This window comes from Thermobia domestica, chromosome 2 (assembly GCF_964235325.1).
Source record: "Thermobia domestica chromosome 2, izTheDome1.hap1.1, whole genome shotgun sequence".
NCBI lineage: Eukaryota > Metazoa > Arthropoda > Insecta > Zygentoma > Lepismatidae > Thermobia > Thermobia domestica.
Genome location: NC_137455.1, coordinates 237871311 through 237897517, shown reverse-complemented (window position 1 = coordinate 237897517; position 26207 = coordinate 237871311). Strand labels below are relative to the sequence as shown.

The 26207-nt window shown below is 37.0% G+C and overlaps 1 protein-coding gene across 1 annotated transcript in view; it reads left to right on the top strand.

Annotated features, from left to right (window-relative positions):
- The window catches only part of LOC145678408 (uncharacterized), a 397255-nt gene that overhangs the window by 86659 nt on the left and 284389 nt on the right, over positions 1-26207 (top strand). The window lies entirely within an intron of this gene.

Sequence of the window (26207 nt, the reverse complement as noted above, 5' to 3'; positions counted from 1 at the left end):
AATGATTTCCACATGTCCATTCGCTTATAAGATTCATTTACCAAAGTAGCCGACTGTTGCAGATTGTCAAAAGATGTTTTCACCTCTACAACACTTTCATATCCATTAGTAATACGCACATTCAGAATGTGGGAATAACACCAAAAGTATACGCTCTGCGGCGATTCATTTCGAATATATGGTAGCTCTGTAACCCTGAAAATTCACTTCTCATATTGAAAGCACCATGAAATGACTCACTTACTACTTGTGTCACTGTCAGTCCTAAGAGTATTGTCTTGTAATGTTCGGTTGAATAACATTCAGGCAGGATAATAAGGGAACTTACTTTCGTCAGCAAAAACCATGAAGAATAAAGCATGAACATCATTTGGGGCCCGATTTCTTGGGCTTCGGGTCCCAGGGCAGATTTACGATATCGGTATCCTCAGGGGAAACCGACCCTTTCCAATGCAACCATCTTAGTCCAAAAACTCCATGCTTCATAGAAGGGACCCGACCCTATACTTTCGAGGCCCTATATCTGGAAACATCAGGCCACGGGCTCGATTTGTGACATCATCGCTGTGCTCAGGGGACCACGCCTTTTCCATTGCTACCTCCCACGTCCAAGAACTACATATTTCATTGATGAATAGAAGGGACCCAAGCTCGAAACTTAGGAGCCCGATGTCTGGCGCTTCGGGCCCGTTTTCTGACATCACTGCTGTGCTCAGGGGACCATTATTTGTCTCCAAAACTCGCTTCCAATAAGTGCCATGTCTAGTACGGTTTCCTTACCGTAGGAGAATCAGCTTCATGCTCTTTATATGTTATCGATTACACATCACATTATTGACCACATAAATTATGGACGAGATTACATTTTCGAGTTAATAACTTACATGTATTTTTGAGACTTTTTAAAGTTGTCTTATTGATTTTTCAACAAACAAGGCTAAGGGTTGGGCAGGGCCCCCCTTTCTCTAGTGCCTTCCACCCTTTGTTAGCACTGCTGGCCCGTTAGTTACGCCACTGGTTACTTTGAACGAGAACATAGTTTTGAATTAGTTATTAATTAATCGAGCAATATCGTAAGTGATTTTGCAGAGGGCAGGGCCCACCCGGAAATTTCCGGGTATCCGGGAGGCCCAGTCCGCCTCTGCTCTCAACTCCGTTTTCGATCAAGGATCATGTCTTACTAAGTTATAAAACCACGAATTGACGTTTCAGCTTATCGAGTTACTGTGTTGACCAATACTAAACAACGATTAACACAGCAACAAAATCTAACACAACTCTCTTCAAACTCATCTCCTTTTACAACGAACTACTACAGAAAAAGTAATAGTAAAATTTGCTACACACGAGTAGTAACATGTAGCTTTTATTATTATTATTATTATTATAAAATGGAACGTCCTCTTTCAGATTCTGAGTGATGCCACCTTGCATACTTGGGCAATTTTCAGTTTGACGTCATTGGTTCATCTATTTATTCTGTATATTAAACGATGATGAAGCTCGTGATTTCATATAAGTATTTTTGCCAGGCTACATATAATCGAACATTGTTACAATTTTCAACTATTTTCTGGCCATTACAGTGACCTCAAATTAAAAAAAAAAATGCAGCCTGCATTTAAAAAATGCACTATAATAATTCGCTATGAAGAAAACATTTAATCAAATTGGACCCAGCAATATATATAAGGGTATGTTCAGTCATAACTTCATCATAGGTGCACCAATTTGAATGTTTTTATTTTTATGTTTGAAATAGTACTTTTCCGATAGCATTTAAATACCATTAGAATGTAATGAGAGTCTTAATTGACAAACTTCAATATGTTTATGTTTACGTATAACTTCGGCATAGCTGCACCAACTTTGATGATTCCTATTCTGCTTGGAAAAGTAAACTTCCCAATACATCCAGGGAAATAACCAGTGCAGTATGAGAATCACAATTGACGACTTCAATATGTTTATGTTCTCATATAACATTAATACAGCTGCATCAATTTTGTTTTACTGCTTCTTTGTTTAAACCAGAACCAATTCCTGGTGGCGCCATATAACTATAATCTAATGAGAGTCCTTGGAGCTAGCTCATGAAACATCTCAGCGGGTTCATTGTGAAAACCATAATTAACCAATCTCAATATGTGCATGTTTACGGTCTGTATAACGTAGATGTAGATCAGTGGCGGAGCCAAGGGTGGGCCTGGGGGGCCAGGCCCCCTTGCTCAAAATCTTGGCCCCCTTAGCGGCCCCCCACACAGAGTGATACTGCTATAGGTCGACAAACGGTGAATTAATAGTGGCCGCAAGTGAAACTACTACCGAAACATATCTCGACAACAAAGTTGCCAACTGCAGAATATCGTATGTTGCAATAGTCTGCGTTCCGAGCAAAAATCTTCAGGCTCCTTTTTGTTTGGAGCACAGCAAGATCTAATTTATCTAAATCTGTAAGATGCATGCATTGACCTCAGCATCTGAACGTTCCTTTTAACCTCTGTCCCTTATCTGGTTGTCTTCTTTGTTTTCGACAAAGAACAAGAAAAAAAAAAAAGCAAAATCAGTCTGCATTCTGATTTGCTTCAATGTTGAATGTCATACTAAAATAAGAGATGCTTCCTTACAAATAGCATGCACTGCAGCAAAACTTTACAGTCGTGTTGGACGAAAGAAGTCTTCGTACACTAAGTAATTAATTTCCATCGATTATGGCGACATAGAACAAATGCATAGCATCCATTAAATAATTTGGTATTATTTTATTATTATTATTATTATTATTATCAAATAATATCGAGAGGTCTTGTTTAATATACAGTAAAAGAAAAGAGCAGAAGTTCTTATTATTTCTGTCATTCTCTCTGCTGTCTATCCCAATAGTTCGAGAAAATTAAGATACTGAATACTATCAACACCTACTATTTGCTACTGGTACTGGTTCTCCATCTCGTCTACCTTCTGGTCTTGTCTCTAGAGTACGTCTAATTTCCTAACGCTCTTGGCCGTGGCAACTAAGTAAAAACCTTCTGCTGCGATGTTAACAAGCGATACTAGCGATCTCCAAGGAAAACGGAGTCAGCGCTTGGTGGACCTATTCTATTAACTAAAGCCTGGGGAAATGAGGCTAACAAAAATCAGTGATTCTTTATAAATAAATCTTTCAGAAGTATTTTCTTTTAAACTATTTTAACTGTAGCTTAATCCCAAAACTACTACTACTAGAGAAATTCCGAAATTTATCACAGAGCCAGTGCTACAATCTCCTGATTATTAACCATCAGGTAAGATACCGAGATGATACAACTTGGTCGCGGCAGTAATGCTGTTTTGCGTAAAAGTGTAGTTACTCCCATGACCAGGTTGTATCATCCTGTTATCTGATGTTTGTGGGACTGGTCTACAGATATTCCATTCAGTAAGCTCAGTCAGCGAATACCAATTTTAATCACAAGTTTATATTAATTCTGCGTCAAAATATACATTTCTGACAAAATTAAGCATTAAGCATTTCTGAGAAAATTACATTGTAGGAATTATGCAGAACAGTAAATCAGTGGTGACATGGATTTTCAACAGGATATACTAATTAATGCCCCTCCTTTAAATCTAATCTCAAAACTTACAATATTAATTTAGCATCGACTACAGGATAGTAGCGTTATTTCAACTACATTTGAATTTATTTTAAGGCTTTGAAATATCCGAGATTCAGAGGATAGAAATAAGGGAAATTAGTCAATATGGCCACTGAGGAAGAATCTTGGTAATCTCCTCTGTTGAAATATTTATCCACGAGGGATCAATCACACCATCTTCCGAATCTTAAGCTGATGTTCTACCGCTGAGCTTTGGTCATTCGGTGCGGGTGTGAAGTGTTTGTGTATTTGAATTCACGTCAAATTCTAAAAAGTAGTGAAGGTAAACAAACGAAAGAAAGAAAAGGACCACGTATACTTCTTTTGCTGTAAGGAGTCCCGATTTAAATGTCTGTTCTAACACTGTTTGATATTAGGGAAAGGAAAACATATTTCCTCTTTTTGCTTCAAAGAGTGCTCACTTCATCATTTTAATAACGTAAAGGCACATTCATTACTCAGTTTTAGAGCTCAAGGGTAAAAGTAACAAAAACTAATTGAACTACGGCCAGATCAAAACAAGATACTGGAACTGGGGCAGTTGCCCGGGCGCCAGCAAACTAATATGTGTGTTTATTGGTGTGGATGTAGATGAAACAGGTACTAATCGCAAAATTTGCCCTGGGCACCAAATGTCTAGTTTCGTCACTGATTAGGCTACCATTTTTTTAGAGCGTGAAATTTTGACATTTTTCTGAAATATTAAGAATACATTATAATTATTGGCAGTTTACTTTAGAGTGAAACTTAGCTTCAAGAGCAAGGCTTATAATTTAAAGTGGGGTGGAACGGCAAATCACTGTCCTGTTAGAGTTCAGTTCCTGTTTCTGTGCGACGTTTGTCTCGTAAGCACTTCTGTCCTCGTACATCACATTTTACCTTATTCTTATTAATAATAATACAGTTTATCTACCAAACGACTATTTATATTATTATGCGGTATTAAACCAAATCTGGAACTTGTGATATTTATTTACTTCCATCATTCCACCCGGGAAATAAATGCCATCTATACGAGATGGAATGTTTTCGGGTAAAATTTAATATTACTGCTGCCATGCTGTAACTTTGAGCTTTGCCTTATTTTAAGTAGATGCAGACATGTCGGAAGGTTTGATTCTTGTAGATTCACTAGTTCAAACGCTGTCGAAAATGTGGTCTGGAGAATATGACTCTCAACGAACAACATTCGAACAAATTTGTCAAGAATATTTGTCGATATGCATAGAAAATGGTCCTGAAATTCTAGAGCCGGAAACAGATAGGCTATAGAGGGGTTAATTGTGGAAACGAATTAGACATTCTCCATCGAAATATCACAAATTCATTTTGGATTAATCTCTTCCTTCATTGGAGGCAGAAAACGAATTTTCTAAATATAATATACTAAGATACATTTTTCTGATTACTATTGATAAAGCAATCACTGAGACGGAAAAACGCTTTGGATCATGTAGCAAAATCATTAGATCAATCACCACTCTACATCGAAAAGGTGAAAATTTTCTAAATTACAATATTGTGGAGCATATGGTCCAGTATTATGAAAGCGATCTGGAAATATTTAAATGTAAACTCAAAATCCTCCCAAACACAATTAAGTTGTTTGAAGACGAGAGAAAACTAGAGTTGATTCCTTGGTGAATTTAGTTCATCTTTGCGTCTACAGAAACGCATTCCTAGAAACCAACAAGTTACATATAATCTCTATATAAGTTTCTAGTGCTACATGAGAAAGGCCATTCTCATGTTTGAAAAGATTAAAGACATATAGACAATTCAATGACTGATGATAGGTTGAAAAACTTAGGATTACTATATATTGAAGAAAATTGCTAAATCGTTAGATCTTGAAGAAGTTGCTGATAAGTTTGCTGCTGCCCACAAGAATAGAAAGATCCTCTTTTAAGTCGAGGCATGAACCTCTATGTTATTTTCTTGACCTGTAAAAGTGTATTTCTACCAGCCACACATATTTTAAATGCAGCGATTAAATTACTACTAACTTATATTGGAAATCAATTGTATTAATGCATCCTAGTTGTTTGAAGTAGTAAATTCTTACACTTTCACCGTAAAAGAGTAAAATCATGAACAACAAAGATGAAAACATTCACCTTGAAAACACTCACACACACACACACACATGCATACATACATACATACATACATATATATATATATATATATATATATATATATATATATATATATATATATATATATATATATATATATATATATATATATATATATACAGGGTGTTTCAGATAAAACGTCCAGTGCTTATAAATCCGAAACGGCTGAGAATAAAAAGATGAAACAAAAACTGAGATAGGGAAATGTCATAGGGCACATCACATGGTGTTGTTGTGGTGACCCTCAGGGCCCTCCTTCAAGGAGGCCCAGGGGCTAACTTCAAATTTTCAAATGGGAACATATATTGAATCATACCTCATTCAATAGTCCATGAAAAACGAAACAACTTTTGTAGGAAACAATTTTCGATTTGGGCCACCGTTTTCAAAATGGCCGCAAAAAGTGGGTCCTGTACCAGATAAAAAGTCTAATGCTTATAAATCCGAAACGGCTGAGAATAAGAAGATAAAACAAAAGTTGAGATGTAAAAATGTCATAGGGCACATCACGTGGTGTTGTTGTGGTGACCCTCAGGGCCCTCCTTCAAGGGGGCCCAGGGGCCAAGTTCAAATTTTCAAATGGGAACATGTATTGAATCATACCTCATTCAATAGTCCTTGAAAAACGAAACAACTTTTGTAGGAAGCAATTTTCGATTTCAAGATGGCCGCAAAAAGTCCAGTATCAGTTTGAGGTTGGCACCTGGGCCCTCTTCACGGAGTTCCCTGAGGGTCACCACAACAACACCACTTGATATGCTTTATCATCGTTCCCTATCTCAGTTTTTGTTTAATCTCTCTATTCTCAGCCGTTTCTGATTTAGGCCTATAAGCACTGGACGTTTTATCTGATTCAGGACCCACTTATTGCGGCCATTTTGAAAACGGTTGCCCAAATTGAAAATTATTTCCTACAAAAGTTGTTTCATTTTTGAAGGACTATTGAATGAGGTATGATTCAATACATGTTCCCATTTGAAAATTTGAAGTTGGCCCCTGGGCCCCCTTGAAGGAGGGCCCTGAGGGTCACCACAACAACACCATGTGATGTGCCCTACGACATTTTGATATCTCAGTTTTTGTTTCATCTTCTTATTCTCAGCCGTTTCGGATTTATACACTAGACGTTTTATCTGATACAGGACCCACTTTTTGCGGCCATTTTGAAAACGGTGGCCCAAATCGAAAATTGTTTCCTACAAAAGTTGTTTCGTTTTTCATGGACTATTGAATGAGGTATGATTCAATACATGTTCCCATTTGAAAATTTGAAGTTGGCCCCTGAGGGTCACCACAACAACACCATGTGATGTGCCCTATGACATTTCCCTATCTCAGTTTTTGTTTCATCTTTTCATTCTCTGCCGTTTCGGATTTATAAGCACTGGACGTTTTATCTGAAACACCCTGTATATATATATATATATATATACCGGGTGCACCATTTATAATGTCCCACCTTTATAACAGAGGAACCAAGAGAGAGAGAAAAGCGAAACTTTGCACAAAGAAACTACAGGAAGGGGGACATCTATCCGTATATTGGGTACCATCACCAGGTGAACAGTGTTGCCAACCCAATATAAAGTTATGATTTTTTAAATGGAATGAACTAAATTAAATTTCATAATTCAAATTAGCAATGAAAACAAAGACGAAAGAGATGACGCTCGCAGATCAATGTTGCAAACTTTTTGAGAAATAACGTTAAACGTGTGTCAAATTTAAACGCCTCTAACACACACAAGGAATGAAGTAGTAACTATTTATCCACATTAAATTAAATACTGAGAAGAACTCTTTAAAATGACTTCAAGTTTAGAAGGATCAGTTCAACAGTGTTGCCACAACAGAAGAGAGAAAAGTTGAGTTTGGAAATAGTTCAATAACTTGGAAAAGGTCCCTAGTACAGTATGGTTTAAAATTCATAGAGCAAATCACTATGTCATAAGGAGCATTGTGACGTTTATTTGAGATCCATAAGTCAAGTACTTACCAAGATATTCGGTACTCTGTAAAAGTTGAGAATTTTGTGCTGTACAAGATGGTAACGCTGTTTCAAGATTCCCTTTTTTACCTCACCGTTGTAGAAATCATGAAGAAATGTTTAAAACGAAATAAAACATTAATGAATGGACATACAATGAAATGAAACCCATTTGAGTTCTTAAAGGGACTAATTAAACGTAATGAGGATATAAATTGTTCTTGAGTTAGTAATACGAATTCACATTTCAACAAAATGGTAGAAATACGTTTACGAGAGTTACCTAATAACTATTTCGTGCGATGAATATACTTATTCTCGTGCAACTTTAGGAGGGTAATATCGAAACAATTCAATACTATCTGTAAATATTACCGACCTGTTACCATTTCTTTTTAAAACACGAATGAATGACATAAGTAACAGTTTGTTGCAATTGAAGCAATACAAAAGATGGTTTCCAAGCACAATTTCGTTGGCTGTGTTGTAGCTGGTGGGTATAGGCAAGTGGGTATAACCAAGATAATTACCCACTTCCTTCGTTTGCTAACATACGTCTAAGGGGATTATTCGGAAGCAATGTTCAAGAAATTGTACATACAGGAAATGCAAGAAGTCATTATTAACTGCTATGCCGATGATCACTAAGAAAATGGTAAATATTGTTTTGCGTTGACGCAATCCAGAACGGAATAGTTCCCCAAGTGTTTCGCATTACCCATCAGTTCAAGAAACAAATTTCTTTGTGTGGTATACTTATTACATATGAACTCTCACTTAGAAACTTAAAATTTTAAAGTCATTGGCCTTGAGTACTTTTTTTATTTATTATTATTTTGCTACCATATTATAAATCTCTGTAAAGGTTAGGTATATGAGTTGTACCCAGTGGCGTATTTACGATTTTGTTTCGGGAGGGGCTTTTCCTCTTTCGGGGGGGCTTTGCCTGAAAATGTGAAAATTCTGCAAGATATTTCATATACTCTACTATAGTAAGTAAGATTTTGGGGAGGGCTTAAGCCCGGAATCCCCCTTCCTAAATACGCCACTGGTTGTACCCTATATGCACCAGTGAAATAGGCATTTTTCTGTAAATACATAATTATATGTACCATAAAATTCGTGTATTTTTTTTTTTAAATTTCTACTTTGAAGCCAGCTTGTCAAACTGCACGTTATCTTCTGTATTTGTCAGCTCACTTATTGAATGTTTAGTCACAATTCATCGAATAAGTTTGAAACGCGCTACTGTCTTTCATGTGCAGCTCGACATAATGTTTTAAACACATTTTTAGAAATATTTCTCGAAATATTTTTGCCGCACCACTCGAAATAATTGTTCAAAAATTAGAATTCTTTCACAAATTCCTTCTTATTGTTTACTAAGTGATTTGCGCTGGCCGACATGAAAACATCTCAAATTGCATAGTTAAATTTCAAGGGGATTGGCATAATCAATTGTTGAAAAATTAAAATTCTTCTAGGATTTGCGTGTAAATACGGCGTCCGAATGTATGCATAAAAACTGCAATGCAAAAAATAAAACATAAAAAACAACTTGTGCTAGTAGGCCACTAAAAAGCACGAATGCTATCTACCCAAGTCACGGGAGGGGGTGCATCCGAAGGGAAAAGGTGCGTCAGCGATGGTTGGTATATGCAAAAATGAGGATAGTGAAAACGAGTGGATTTTGGCAGATATGAGTTTCAATAATACTTGTCACGGTATCATACTTGTAGCGTTCCACTTGTAAACATAAAATACAACTTCTGTACACTGTGCACAAATACAGCACCGGTGGAAAATAGTTTCTAATACAACCATCATTTATATGCACTCTCTTATTTTATCCATAGTAAAGTACTCGTAGGGACTTTACACTAGTAACCTAAACTTGTAAACATAAAATACAGGTGTATTAATTTGTATTAAACTCTATCGCTTGCAGAAATTGTTCTTTATAAATGTCTTTCCATACGAAGTACGGAATTTTTCCTGTAAATCTTTCAAAATTTGGTGCACCAAAACCGTATTTATTATAAATTTAAAGGTAAATAAATTGACCAAAATGCAAGTAGTAAGACTGACTGACAATGTACTATACACAGGCTCACGCACAACAATGCGTGATGTTTTACTTCTGTAATATAGTGCTGATGGGGATCACTAAAATTTTACTTAGGTGTTTTATATTTCTTTCTTTTTGTCCTTAAACATAAAATATGAGTTAGGATAGGTAGGTTGGCTTTGGTTAGCTTAGCAAAGTATACATTTGGTAAACTCGTTCTATGATACTTCACCAAACGTAAAAATGTGTTAATTGTGCATTAATATCACAAACATCACAGGTTCAAGTTTTTTTACATACGCAGCAGCTGGGTCGTAATTAATGAATGTCTTAAAATGTTTTATACTGCTTCATTCTGCAGTAGATTGTGTTAACGAAATGTAAACATTATTGCAAAGTTGCGAACATTATTACGAAATTATACTCATATACTGTAATTTCCTATGATACCAATAGTTTACAATATTTGCATTTAGTGTTTATATGTACCGTTACGTACAACATTATGTCCTAGCAACTGTTCGGAATATTTTTTTGCAATATATTGTACGATAGTCATTTCAAAAGTTCTGTAGACTGAAAGATATTATGGAAGTAAATAATTTATTGTACAAAATACCTTTACAGGCCTCCAATACAATCTCCATACTTGTTTAAACAGCTTCCCAATATTTTGTAAATTCTGTATTCTGGATAGGACACCTTCATTGTTAAGGTGTTTGATCACTCGGGTCACCTCACTTAAAGCATCTTCAATCGAATCAAAACGTTTTCCACAGAGTGGTCATTTTAATTTGGGGAAAAAATCAAAGTCTGGTGGGCTCAAATCAGGACTATATTGGGAAGAGAAGTATTTCCCATCCATACTTGTTAAGTGTCACCCTTACTTGTAGAGCAGTATGCGGCCTTGTATTATCGTTCAGAATGAGGACACCAGCTACAAGCATATCAGGATTTCTTTCACGAATTTTCCCGAGCAAAAAATTTTGCAGAAACAGTTTGTAGTATACGCCTGGTACAGACGTCCCCTGTGACACTCTATTGTAGCCATCTCTCCATTTGTATCATAAGCGGAGATCATCGTGAGTTAAACCTTCGATTGTTGCCGGCGGGATTTCTTCAGGAGTGAAGAGTCTGAACTGTTTTATTGTGACGACTGAAACTTCATTTCTGGTTCAAACTCTCGTATCCAGGTTTCATCAATTGCAACAGTTCGTAAAAACTGATTTCCTTTTTTTGATAACTTTGAAGCAATTTTTCTGCGATTCTTTTGCGACATACTTTCTGCTCTTTCATCAGATCATGCGGAAGCCATTTCATCTTTATCTTCAGCTTCTCAGTAATGATTCTGTAAACTGAAGTGACAGACATTTTGGCCTCATATGCAATTTTCTTACATGTTTACGTCGATCCTCTCTCAAAATGTCATTCACAATTATCTCAGAGGTGTAGTCTGTTGCAGTTGAAGGGCTTTCACTTCTTGGGGTGCCCGCAGTGCTTACACGACCTTCACGAAAACGAGCTGAGCAACGTAATACTGTGCTATGATCCACTACACTATTTCCACAAACCTTCCGCAAAACATTGTAAATTTCAGTTGGATTCTTTCCACATAGGGTTGGGTTGATATAGGAACGCTTATCATCATGTGTAACCCAACCTCAGTCGGGTTCATCACTGAATTTCTCACAACACAGCTACGCAAACCAGAAAACACAGAAACAATCGTCAAGCCCTGACCCACAACTAACCTAAAAGTGAACTGGATCAAACTACTCAAACGCTCGTGCATGGGCTGTGTACAAGACTTTAAAAATTACCCTCGTACTTACACCTGGACCCAGCGACTTACGCAGGAATTTATTTCGAGAGGGGTCTAAAGCGTTTTGGGGGTCCAAATACAATTTGAGGCTAAACTATATATCAAAATTTCTAAAATTGCCCCTAAAAGTAGACTACATTTACAAAGAAGTCGGGATTTCGGGGGGTCCGGACCCCCAGGACCCATCCCCTGCTTTCGCCCCTGCCTGGACCCTCTCATTTTGTAACGGTTTGCGTCAACACGAAGCGAAAATAAGAATTTCGGTTTTACTTTCACGTGGTGATGTGTTTGTTTTCTACGGACACAGTCCCACGTTTGCTTATCCTGAGCTCCAAGAATGTTACACCATAATGACCATGTAGCACAGGATGGTACTTTTTTCTCCCTTGTCTTCATTTACGCGCATACACACCATCGCTGATATGCCTCCTCCATACGGACAAAAGTTCGTGTGAGTTTCCAACTTAGTTCTTTCAAATAGATGAAATGATTATTTCTAGTGACCAACATGCAGAAGTTTGTACTTATTTTTCCGAGAATAATGGCTTTTCAGGCATATCATACTGCAGTATATCATAAATCTGTATTCAATTATTGAGAAGCATTGTACAAAAAGAAAAAGATTTTGATTGAATTATAATAGGAAAATTGTGTGGCTATGCCTTCTTAAAGTTAAGCTTCGCGGGCACGGTTGCTCAGTGGTAGAGAGCTTTCCTTTGGTGTCTGGGGTCCCTGATACGATTTCCGGTCCACTAAGTTTGTGATGGATAACATCGTGTCCATGGGGTTGTCGGGTACTCTCGCTTTCTCTCACATTCTGATCTCATTAATTCTTCTATCATCAGTCACTTGCCTTAATCACTGTCCACCTTAGCCTAAATGGCATAAACGTGCGACGTTATTCAGAAAATTAAGCTGCGCTAAGAAATACAACGTCGCATATAATTTGGAGAAGAACTATGGAATATTCTTTACACAGTATGTTTACACAATTTTGTTTACAAGCATACCAAACTTTGCTAACGCGCCTGATCCCTATAGACACCTTGGGTTTCCGTTAGTTTCGCCCTGCTCTGACTTGGTTAATTACTTCCTTGCTTTTTGTGACTATCCAGCATAGTTTTGATAATTTTTTATACTGTACTCGTTTACTTGCCAGCACACTACGGATCCAACCGTTCATGGACCCATCAGGTTCAAGTTTCTTAACCGATCAGATACATTTCTTGTTTTTAATGACCACCTAACACAGGTTGTTTGGTGTTTGTTCCACTATAGCTTTTATGGCATATATCTACGTGCTGTATTTTTACTCATTACGTTTGAGTCCTCATAAGGGAATCGACACCTATGAATCCATAAATGCAACTCACATCTTAAAGAACAATTTGTAAATTATTTGTACTTAATTTCGTGGTGAATGAAATACAAAATAAGTTGTGTATGTTCCCCTAAAATTGGACAGTACGTATAAATATTGGATAATCTGAAAAATTTTGCTACCATTTAACTAAACTTAGCCTATGTATTTTCAATTAAAATTCGGAACTATTAATATCTACATTTTATTGTCTTTTCTAACTAGTATTCAGGAAAAAGAAATTAAATTAAATAAATATATGTTTATGATAATCAAGAAACAATTATTCGTAACATACATTATAAAATTCATGAAACAGAAAAATATTATTTCCTTATTTTAAACTGTTGCTTTAGTTTGGGAGGTCACAGAATATAACTTCAGTCACAGATTATTACTTTAATATTCCTCCAACGCAGAGGGAAAAAAAGGGAATTTTGAAACAGCGTTACCATCTTGTACAGCACAAAATTCTCAACTTTTACAGAGTACCGAATATCTTGGTAAGTACTTGACTTATCGATCTCAAATAAACGCGACAATACTCCTTAGGACATAGTGATTTGCTCTATGAATTTTAAACCATACTGTACTAGGGACCTTTTCCAAGTTATTGAACTATTTCCAAACTCAACTTTTCTCTCTTCTGTTGTAGCAACACTGTTTAACTGATCCTTCTAAACTTGAAGTCATTTTAAAGAGTTCTTCCCAGTATTTATTTTAATGTGGATAAATAGTTACTACTTCATTCCTTGTGTGTGTAGAGGCGTTTAAATTTGACACACGTTTAACGTTATTTCTCAAAAAGTATGCAATACTGATCTGCGAGTGTCATCTCTTTCGTCTTTGTTTTCGTTGTTGATTTGAATTATGAAATTAAATTTAGGTCATTCTATTTAAAAAATCATAACTTTATATTGGGTTGGCAACACTGTTCCCCTGGTGATGGTACCCAATATACGGATAGATGTCCCCCTTCCTGTAGTTTCTTTGTGCAAAGTTTCGCTTTTCTCTCTCTCTTGGTTCCTCTGTTATAAAGGTGGGACATTATAAATGGTGCACCCGGTATATATATATATATATATATATATATATATATATATATATATATATATATATATATATATATGAATATGGAAATATATATATAGAAATATAGAAATATATATATGAAAATATATATGAAAAAAATCATTCATTGGAAATGGCCCCCTCAAAATTTTCTTGGGCCCTTCATTGCCCCCCCCCCCCCCTGAGAAAAATTCTAGTTACGCTACTGATGTAGATGCAGCAATTTTTGATTCATTGTTTTTGTAAAAGAGTTTGTCTTGGCGATGATTCCCTTTAAATTTCGTTCCGATAGAATGAGTATCATTTAGAACTAGGCATAAAACATTTCAGCGGGTGGAGTGTGAAAACTGTCATTAACCAACTTCAATATGTTTATGTTCACACATGACTCCAGTATAGATGCATCGATTTTGATTATTCTTTTTCGAAAGTATGCATTCCTGATAATTTCGTTAGGATGTAATGAGTCTTTGGAGGTAGACTCTGAAAGAGACTCATTTTACTCTGGCGGAATATATAGGGCACCACTGAGTAAGTATACTATTTTAAACAAACACGAATCATCCAAATCTGTGTGTTTCTATCTCCAAGTTAAGCATGAACATAAACACATTAAAGTCAGTTAATTAGTCACGAGGATCTAACAATAGTCTTTGGAGCTAGTATTGTAGCGTAAGATCTAATAGACCCATAATAGTGCTAATGTTGTAATTATCCAATTTCATTATGTGCATGTTCATTCATAACTTTAATACAAATTTATCGACTTTGGTTATGCTTCCTACGTTTTAAATAGTATAAGTTCTTTCTCAAAGGGTTCTTAAAATATATATAAATTTTTATCAAAATATGGTGACAGTCTTTGTAGACGATGAAACTAGCCAACAGCTGATAGTGTTAATACCGTGTATGATCATGTAACATTATAATTGCGTGACGCGCAGACCATCGCAACGGTCACCAAAATGTTTCGAAGTATGGAAAGGTCCGACTACAAGTAGCTTAGCAAAAATGTTTTCCTTTTGTGTATGGCTGCTAAGTTATGGACATTATAACTTACCCATCATCGTTCAGTAGGTAGATTAGATACGTGAAAATGTGACGTGATATTTAACGTCGCACTGACGTCGCACTGAAAATTGCCAAAGGATGCAGCAGTGGCATCATTCGGAATTTGGAAGATATTCCATTCCGTGATAGAAAGAAGAGGAAAACTTTATACCACATGTTACGGTCCCCCCCCCCCCCCTTCACATAGGCTCGATCAAATTAAGACTCAATCAATTAGTCGTATTTATTTCTAAGTAGCAAGCATACAACAAGTGCAACAATACAATTTTCGAAATCTTACCTTTGTAAATTCGTCCGATCACCGATTTTGGGTCCAAAGAGAGACGAGCGAGAGAAAGGGACACAACCGCAGTATAACAAATTAACACTGCCGGTTGGTTGGTTGGATGAATTGAGGTTTAGCGTCCCTTTCAGCGCCAACAGCCAACACCCTTACAGCTTAACGTTCCAACCACACGAGCTGTCGATGGAAATCAAACTCAGTCTCCTTTTGTTCTTCGATACTTTGTCTGCAACAGGTCCCTGCTCTGAACGTACATATTTAAAAATATCATATTAATTAATTATCGTTTCCAATATGTGCACACGGGAAAGAAAATATTTGACAGTTGACAATTTTCTTTTGCCAATAACTCGGGAACAAATGAATTAATTTGGATCTTTTTGTTGTTATCCTTAGGACAGTTATGATTTGATAATTTGACAAAATCCGTACCTTAATAGGTTAATTTATTGTTAACTTATTAGGAAAAGAAACGTTGTCAAGTGAAAAATACTTTCTTTCGTGACTGTACTTCAAGCTTTTCAACTTCCAATACGATTATAACGCAAAATCAATTAGAAATAGGGCGACCATACGTCCCGTTTTGACCGGGATAGTACCGTTTCCGGGGCGTGTCCCTGCCGCCCCGTCAGTAGGTGAAACAAAATAGTACCTTGTCCCGTTTTATGCAAGTGAAAGAAGTAAATAACAAAACCAGACTTTACAGGCATGGTGAGAGTCTTACAATTGTTAAGAGATGCGGGTAGCTTAGCACATGGCGGACGAGGGTGTTGGCAGCAGTGAAAAAGGCAGTGAAACGCAACGGGGTAGATGTTCGTTACCTACAGATGGGGTTTTTCTTCTGAGCAGTGCGTCCCGAGCAGTCTGTTGTGCAGCGGAAACAGGAATCGTGTATTTGTTCGCAGACGTGAGGACGAAAGACAACATGTGGATATTTTAAAATTAGTGATCCTTAGCTATGGCTATTCCTACACTCTGATAAATAATTTATGCTTAGTATACTTGGAACTAATTGTCTTCCCCCCCCCCCCCGCAAAATAAGCACCCTGGTGAGATGGCAACATTGGACCTCCCAAGTTAGTAAACCTGACTTACTGAATGCATCCGTCTTAGAAATTCATAAGTTCTTATCTTCGTGACGCGATACAAAACGTTTCAATGACTGCTGTTCGTACACCTCGGTTACCCTAGTAGACATCTGCTACGTTAAATACAAAATGTTAACAGGGTTTGCCAGCAACATAAGAAATTTAATACCATACAGTGTTCTACTAATTATTCGATATTCACAAACCAAATAAAAACAAAGATGGCATACTTCAATAATTATAAATGTACCGGCGGTGTATCAACTAAACGGCGATATGTACAACAATGGTCAAAATATAAGGTGAAGATTAAACAACACAATGAAAAAGTAATTTTGAAAACAAGAGCGAAGCCAGAAATGACCGCTGATTAATCGTAGTAATAATTATCCAATATTAATCTACATAAATACCACTAAAATATAGGACTAAACCCACTTAGAATGTGGGGACGTCACCGTGAAAGACCAAAAATACGAGGTGCTCTTAAAAGTAATTATATGCTCCAAGGTTTAAGCTAATTTTCCATTTAAAACCCATGAAACGGAAGTGACCTTATACAAATCGTAATTTCTATATTATAAAAGAGAACGTACAAATCCTTTGTTCCCTCATCACGCTAATACGGCTGAACCAATTTCTTTTATTTTTGGGGGGTTATTAGGATTTGGACCCTAGATGGTTTTTATCATATCACTTTAATTTTTAATTACCAGTGTCTTGAGATAATTGACCATTCAAGTGTCCATACGTACAAATCCTTTGTTATTAGTTCATCATAGGTAAAAATAAACGTATTTATATGCAACCCGCATGACCGTGTCACTCGGCGGGTTAACATAAATGACAGGCGCTATAATGTTAACATTTACTGCAATTTGAAAGCGAAAAAGTAAAAATTATCTAAGTAACAAAGTTTATTGCGTTCCGGGGTGACCGCAGCGAAGCGGGGCGGGTTAACATAAACGACAGGCGATATAATGTTAACATTTACTGCAATCTTCTATGGTTTTTATCATATCACTTGAAAGCGAAAAAGTAAAAATTATCTAAGTAACAACGTTTATTGCGTTCCGGGGTGACCGCAGCGAAGCGGGGTGAACGCTGCTAGTCTAAAATATACAGTAATAATCTACCTAGATTCTTATATAAGTGACAACCGCTCAGAATCTAGGGACGGTACAACAAAAGACCGATAATACGAGGTGTTTAAAAATAATTTTGTACTTTTCGTCCAGCTTCCATAAGAATTAAGACAAAATAACCGAAAGTGACCTTATAGAAATCAAAATCTAAGTTATGTAATAAGGATCTACATCGATCCCATATAATTTATACCCACCTAGAATCTAGGGACGGTACTACAAAAGACCGAAAATTCTAGGTGTTTTAAAAAATACTTTTGTACTTTAGGTCCAGCTCCCATATCAATTAAAGACAAAAAAACCGGAAGTGACCTTATAGAAATCGAAATCCAAGTTATGCAATCATAATCTACATCGATCCCACTATAATTTATACCCACCTAGAATCTAAAGGCGGTACAATAAATAACCGAAATTACGAGGTGATTTAAAAAATAATTTTGTACATTTAGGTCCAGCTCCCATACCAATTATGAGACAAAAAACAGAAGTGACCTTATAGAAATCGAAATCCAAGTTATGTAATAATGATCTACATCGATCCCACTATAACATATATCCACCTAGAATCTAGGGGCGGTGCAACAAAAAACCGAAACTACGAGGTGTTTTAAAAAATAATTTAGTACATTTAAGTCCAGCTCAGTACCGTAACTAGAATTTTTCTCAGGGGAGGCTAATGAAGGGCCCAAGAAAATTTTGAGGGGGCCATTTCCAATGAATGATTTTTTTCATATATATACGAGGTATTTTAAAAAATAATTTAGTACATTTAAGTCCAGCTCCCATACCAATTAAGACACAAAAACCGGAAGTGACCTTATAGAAATCGAAACCCAAGTTATGTAATAATGATCTACATCGATCCCACTATAATTTATACCCACCTAGAATCTAGAGACGGTACAACAAAAGAGCGAAATTACGAGGTGTTTTAAAAAAATAATTTTGTCCTTTTAGGTCCAGCCCCCATACCAATTTAGACGCAAAAACCGGAAGTGACCTTATAGAAATCGTAATCTAAATTATGCAGTAATAATCTCTATAGATTTCAATATAGTTGGCACATACTTAGAATCTAGGGACGATACTACAAAAGACCGAAAATATGAGGTGTTTTAAAAAGTATTTTTTTAGGTCCAGCTCCTATACCAATTAAGACATAAAAGATCGGAAGTGACCTTATTGAGATCCAAGTCCAAGTTATAGAGTAAATATCTAGATTGATCCCCGTATTATTCGTACTCAATATCTAGGGACGGTACTACAAAAGACTGAAATTACGTGATGTTTTAAGAAGTAATTTTATACTTTTAAGTCCACCTGGCATAACAATTAAAACAAAAACCGGAAGTGACCATATAGAAATTGAAATGCAAATTATATATTAGTAATCTACATGTATGACACTCTAATTGACACCGTCTTAGAATTTTGGAACCGTACGAGAAAAGATCAAATTTACGATGCCTTCTTAAAAATAATTTTATACTTTAAGCTTCAGCTCCCTTATCATCACAGACCTATAAACCGGAAGTGACCTTATAAAAATCGAAATTCAGATTTTACAATAATAATCTAGATAAATCCAAGTCTAATTTACACCCGCTTAGAATATAGGGACGTCATTACAAGAGGATTAAAATTCCAGGCGTTTTTAAAAATAATTTTATATATTCAGTTTTAACTCGTTTACCGTTTAAGACTTTTAAACCAGAAGTGACCTTACATGAATCATAATACAAATTATCCAGTGTTAATCTTCATAAAGTGTACTCTACTTGACACTCACTCAGAAAGTAGGAACGTCATTAGGAAAGGACTAAAATACGAGGCATTCTCAAAATAAATGTATGCATTCTGTGCAACTCGCTTACCAATTAACGGTCTCAAACTAGAAGAGACCTAACATGAATTTAGTGTAGATTATGCAGTATTAATTTTCATAAAGCGCGCTCTAATCGACATTCACTTAGAATGTGCGGACGTAGTTACAATAGACTAAAAATACGAGGCGTTTTTAAGAACAATTTTATATATTTAGCTTCAACTCGTTTATCATTTAAGAATTATAAACCGGAAGTGACCTTCCATGACTCATGATACAAATTATCCAGCATTAATCATTATTAAGCCCACTCTAATTGAAACACACTTAGAATGTAGGGACCATTACAAAAGTCAAATATTCGAAGAATTTTTAAAAATGATTTTATACATTCAGTTCCAATCCCTTTTGATTGAAGACTTATAAACCGGAAGTGACCTTACATGAATCATAATACAAATTATACAATACTAATCATTATAAAGCCCACTCTAATTTACACGCACCTAGAATGTAGACATTATTATGAAAGATCAAAAATTCAAGGGATTTTTAAAAATATTTTTTACATTCAGTTTCAACTCATTTATCATTTAAGACATAAACCGAAAGTGATCTCATGTGAATCCTGATCCAAAGTATCCAATATGAATCTTCATAAATCCCACTCCAATTGATATCCACTTAGAATATAGGGACGTCATTACAAAAATATACGAGGCGTTGTTAAAAGTAATCCAAGGACCCTCTGCCACAACAAGGTAAGTACAGTTACCTTGATTTCTAGTAAAACACAGATAAATAAGGCGTGTGGATTTACCTTCCTTTTCCATCTTCTCTAGTGCATACTCGTATACAGTGTCTGTTGTGAGAACAACTCAATTTATTGGCATTTTGCATGTTGTGCTTTAAGTTTATAACATTTCTACCTCAAAACCTTAATTTCACTTACCTTGTTATTGCAGAAGGCCCTTTAATCTTATACACTCAGTTTCGACTTATTTGAGAATTTACTACTAACCGGAAGTAATCTTACTTGAATCGTAATACAAATTATCCAATATTAATCCACATGAAGCTCACTTTAATCGACACCCACTTAAAATGTAGGTACGTCATTACAAACGGACAAAAATAAGGGGCATTATTAAAAATAATTTTATACATTTAGTTTGAACTCGTTAATTATTCAAGACCTATAAAGCGGAAGTGACCTTATATGAATCTTAATCAAAAGTATACAATACGAATCCTCATAAAACCCAAATTTAAGCCCACTTAGAATGTATCGACCTCATAACAAAAGTACAAAAAAACGATGCAATTAATATATATAGCAAATTTCAAAAGAAATTCACGCCTTTAGTTTTCAAAATATCAGATTGAAACTTTGCATACGGATTGTGTACCATTGGGTATTTCTCAATTTTTCTTTGGATATCCCTTTCCGAAACTGGAGTCGGGTCTGAAGGGCGCAAGTGTTAAAAGATTTTTTTTTTTAAAGAAAATTTCCAGTCTTTCCCGTTTATTTATACAATACGGACACGCGATTAGTACCGTTGGAAAGGGTTTGTTGTACTCAGGAAAATGACGTTTGAACCATGACTGTATGCCTAATAGTAATGACGCAGTAAATGTTTACTATATATATATATTTCAGTGAATATTCCTCTGTGCGTCTTTTAGTAGTAACACATGCAGATTTTAACAGCGATAGAAAAACAGCAAAACAGTAAGCAAAACAGCAAAAAATAAGGAACCAGACATGAACAATTTTACGCACAGAACCCACTTTGCATTAAGTCCGCTGGCAAAACTACAAAAGATTACATTCCTTGAACAGTGCACAATTTACATTTTACAGAATATCAAAATATAATTATCCACTAATACACGTTATTGTGATAAGCCTCGCAACAGCATCCTCAAACCTTCGCCGAGATTACAGACAAAAGATCTTCTCCAGTTCCTTACCAGAGGGTAGCGTTCCCAAAACTGATGCAACGTTCCCTCTTTGTACTGCCATACTGATGCGTTGCAGTAGAAAAGAGATTGCTCTAGCGTCTCCTGACGATAAATAAATGCGGTGACCAACTTCTTTTATAAAGTTAAGGCCTTCGGGACCCCATGAACCACCCGATTCAACAGCTATAGCGACAAAATGATATTTGTCGAGTAAATTGCTATACTTCCTGCGCTTTTCTGTTTCCCGGCGAGCAGCCACGTTGCCAGCTTGTGCTGAGGAAGAATGCAGATTTGAAGGGGCGAAGGTGTCGGAACAAGTAAAATCCCATAGAAGTGCTTTTCCTTTCTTCCACGGTATTAGGGTCATACCATCTGGCCTCTTGCCGTCTGCACGACTGCATCCCAACGGTTCACATATAGAAGGAACGCCTGCTGAAATTAGTGCCCTCATGATAATGTCGTTGACGCTGGAGTGGCGTGAATGTCTGCCCGCACTATTGGCACAGGAGAGTCCATGAAGGCCCTTCTTGTCTACGACACTTCTACAGGCAGGACATCTGTGTTGCTCGCAAACATCTGCTCCCAAACGCAGTGCACTGGCAATTCGAAAACTGTCATTGGGAAGATGTAATCCTAAAGAAGGTGACGGGATAGCATGGAGCCAAGCTCCTGCTTCTGGAGATGATGTAGCTAGAAGTCTGGCCTTATCTTCTGGGTTATCGGATGACTGAAGTAGAGCTGAAAAGTGATGATTTATAAGAGGATCGTCCCAAGAGGATTGTAGTCCTCTCTTATCAAGGTCAGGGGGATCTGATCCCACTATAGATGACCACTTAGCAATGCTATCGTTGACATCCGAATCCGATACTAGGCTAAGATCTTGTTGGAGAATGGTCTCGATCAATGGCTTAGCGCCATAGAATGAAGACAGAAAGGATGAAATATCCATATCCATGGCGCGACGAATGCCGAGACCTCCGTGGTTAACAGGAAGGGACGCCTGCAACCAAGAGTTATTGTTGAGTGAACAATTCAGGATAGATTCTAGACCGGTTTTCAAGGTATTATCATAGCATTCCAGTAGATCAGCATCCCGCCAAGAAGGAGCACAGCGAAGAAAATATAGCAGCCTTGGCATGGACAATAAGGCACGTAGTAGGTAAAAGGCAGAGTGAGCTGAAATCAAGGAAAGACGTGTAAAGAAGAAGTCTAATTTAGAAATTTTGTCTTTTAATATTGTTCGTCTTGCTTTATTAGATAATGCTGCTCCTAATAAGCTGGCGTCATCTGTCGAAATTCTTCGAATCCCAGGCGCGGCTTCGCCAAACAGCTTGAAGAGGTTATTAGACTGCTCATTGGAAACTCCGAGAAAGCTGACCTCACATTTGGAGAAATTCATTTGCAATCCGATCTCCTTAGCCCGTCTACGGATCATTTCTAATGTCTCTAGTACTGTATCCTTGTCTCCAGCTATAGTCCCGTCATCCAAATACCATATGTTCAGTTCTGTATTTATACTATTAACGATGGATTGTAAAGTTAGTGCGAACAAACCAGGGCCAAGAGGGTCGCCTTGTTGTACGCCACGCTGAGAGAGGATTATTTCATCTCCTAAGTATAAGTTGCTCGGTTGCGAGTAGCACTGATGTACGTATCGATAAATTGATGGAAAACTGTTTTTTACCTGTATGAGCATAGAGTCACGATTCAACTCGTTAAATGCGTTTCTGAAGTCTATTTTCAGAAAAACTTTCTCCTGCTGGTGTGGAAAAGAGTAGTACATACGAGCAGCGCGGACTGCTGCTTCTGCTCCATGTGAGACGCAAACTCCCAGTTGGTGTGGGGATAGAAAATGTGTTGGAGGTTCTCTAATTCTATGGCAAATGATTTTTGCTGATAATCTCCTCCACACATTGCCTATTGCGATAGGACGAATGCCGCCACTTTTCTTCCTCAAAGCTATTAGTGATGCTCCAAAGAAAATAGGTCTAATTTCCGTGGGCACATCACCGGAAATAATCAGGTAGAGAAAATCGCAGATGGCGTTAATCAGGTGGTCTTTAGTTTTGCAGTCTTGGGAGAGTAGGAGGTCCTTTAATATTGAAGGACGGAGACTGTCCATACCTCCTGATGACCCGGAAGGAAATGATTTAAGTGCTTTCGTAAACTCATCAGCTGATACTCTAGGCACTACAATACTGGGCTCAATGAGATCGGGAGGTTCAAAAGGGTGGCTGTGAGCCGGATGTTTCTCTTTTAATGCTTCTAATACAGATCCATTCGGAGAAGCTATAGTATCTTCTGAGATGAGAAGCCGTACTGCGTTGCGGATATCACCATCTACTAATTTGTTCTCGACATTCTTAATGTTAAAAGTGGAATTTACTGGTCGTCGAGCTTTGAAGGATTTTTTACTGTGGTTAGGAAGGGCTTCGCAACGAGAATCAGACCAACATCGCACTCTTTGTTTAACCCATTATGTTAAATTATTCACTTTGTCAGCTTTTGATGGCACGCACAGTGTAACGTAAGGAAAAAAGAAGAGATCCATCCAAGCTTCTGAGTCGTTTGTACGTACAATCTGTTGCAATACCTCGCACAGAGAGTCTGCCACTGTAGCTCTAACCCCTCGAGGTACCCTGCGCAACATTGGAATAGAAGACTTCAATCTTGCTAGGTACTTATTGCACTTGGAGATCAAATTTTTTCTTGGGTGATCGACATTATCAGTGGATGATTGCGACTTCCGTGAAAGCGAGCATGATTTGGTTTTATTGATATCATAATGGCACCTGCTATTGTGAATTGCTAGGCCTTTTAAACTAACACACAATTTGTTGCAAAACTTACAGGTAGTCTCGTTAGGCCTACCAATATGTGGCAATAGTCCCTTCTTTACGCTCAGGTATACACTGGATAAAATAGGCTTCAATCCTGCTTTACACTGGATAAAACGGTAAACTATGGTTTAGCCCCTCTCTTTATCATATCCTGAATCCGCCACTATATATATATATATATATAAGGGGTTGATTAATTCGTGTGTCAATTTCATTTCTTTGTTATCATTTCGATTTACGTTTTTTCAGGCTCTTTCAGAATTCACCATTGCAGTTCCATAAGGAAAAAATCGAAATTTGACCTTTGACCCTATATCTCTTCAATCTTTAGTACGAGGGACATGCTTCTATGGCGAAACAAAACTTATGTCCTTCATCTAAAGTTACACCAAATTGCACGGCTTTACCTCATACCACTTTTGCACAATGAACAAATGAAATTGACATATGTCTATTTTTATGTATGTAGGGCCTAAATTCAGACTTTCAACAATTTTTCCAACCTTTGTTTTCAGATACAAGATAAATATTTTGCACACGTATTATGTATATACATAAGAACGTATTACTTACAAAAAAAAATCAGATCCCTACGGCAAAGTTTTTTGGTGGGATTTTCAAAAAATATTCTGGTTGTTTCCCGATTTTTCCAGTTCATGTGTATAATACGGACACGTGAGTGGTACCGTTGAAAAATGCTTGTTATACTAAAGAAAATGGCGTTTTTGGCCACGTGCTCATCTTGACCTGATTAGTCTTGAACCTGCAAGTTCCCATAAGACATTCGTTACTTACTATTAGGGATGGCCAGACGGATCCGGATTTCGGATATCCGGATTCTATAATGCCCGGATCCGAAATTTCGGATCTTGGATAGGTAATGTCATTAATATTTCAGATCAGGAATCGGAATTTCTTTATTTACTGTTACCTATCGGCTTGTGTTGTACGTGGTTTTACATTGTAGCGTCATGACGTTTCCAGTGAATTCTTTTAGAACATTTTTACTAGTACCTTTTCAGGAGGTATGCAACCACGCAGAGTGAATATTACCTCATCCGCCATATTTTAATTTGCGTGTATGAGTACTGACCTGCCACGTAGTATTATTTCCAGGCAATGAGACGTCCTTTGCATGCTCTTGTCCACTCAATGTACGTCATAAAATGTCTGTGAATCCCTAACGTCCTTTGGGGAATCTCTTGCACCGCCACTGCACCAATTTGAAACCTGCAAATTTGGATAGAGCAGGTTAGGATCCTTTGACGATATCATGCCGCATCACGTCGACGCTCAGTAGTTAGTGAAATATTTAACTCTAAAGTTTGTTTTCCCACGCATTCGGCAGCCTATAACACGTAAACGACGCTGTTTTCGCCCTATGTTTATTGGAACCTTTTTGTTTATTTTACTCTCAGGAATCACTCATCTGCTTTTGAACAACGAATTTGGCGCCATACTGTATACACAGTGGCCTACTACTACTTTCTTCTTCTTCTTCTTCTTCTTCTTCTTCTTCTTTTTTTTTTTTTTTTTTTTTTAGCTGTCCCGTTTTTAGCTGTTAAGATTATGGTCACCCTAATTAGAAAGCAGTTCGTCTTTCCAGACACTTCCAACTTCACGCTCATCCACTGTAACAGCAGTAAGTCAAATCTTTCCTATGACGTCTGTGTATGTGTGTTTGTGTTGGTGAGTGGATGAGGTGAGGACTTAAAAACCTATTCAAGGCGTAAAACATTACACCATGAAAAAGGGATGACTTAAGCGTAATTTGACGCTTCACATCTCTTTAAGCTTTAGAACTATAACTTTACTCTCACTAGCACCTATTATCACATTCTTCTCGTGTACCAACTCTCAGCCAGATCTGCCACTCTCTACTGGGTACCGGTATATTAAATAC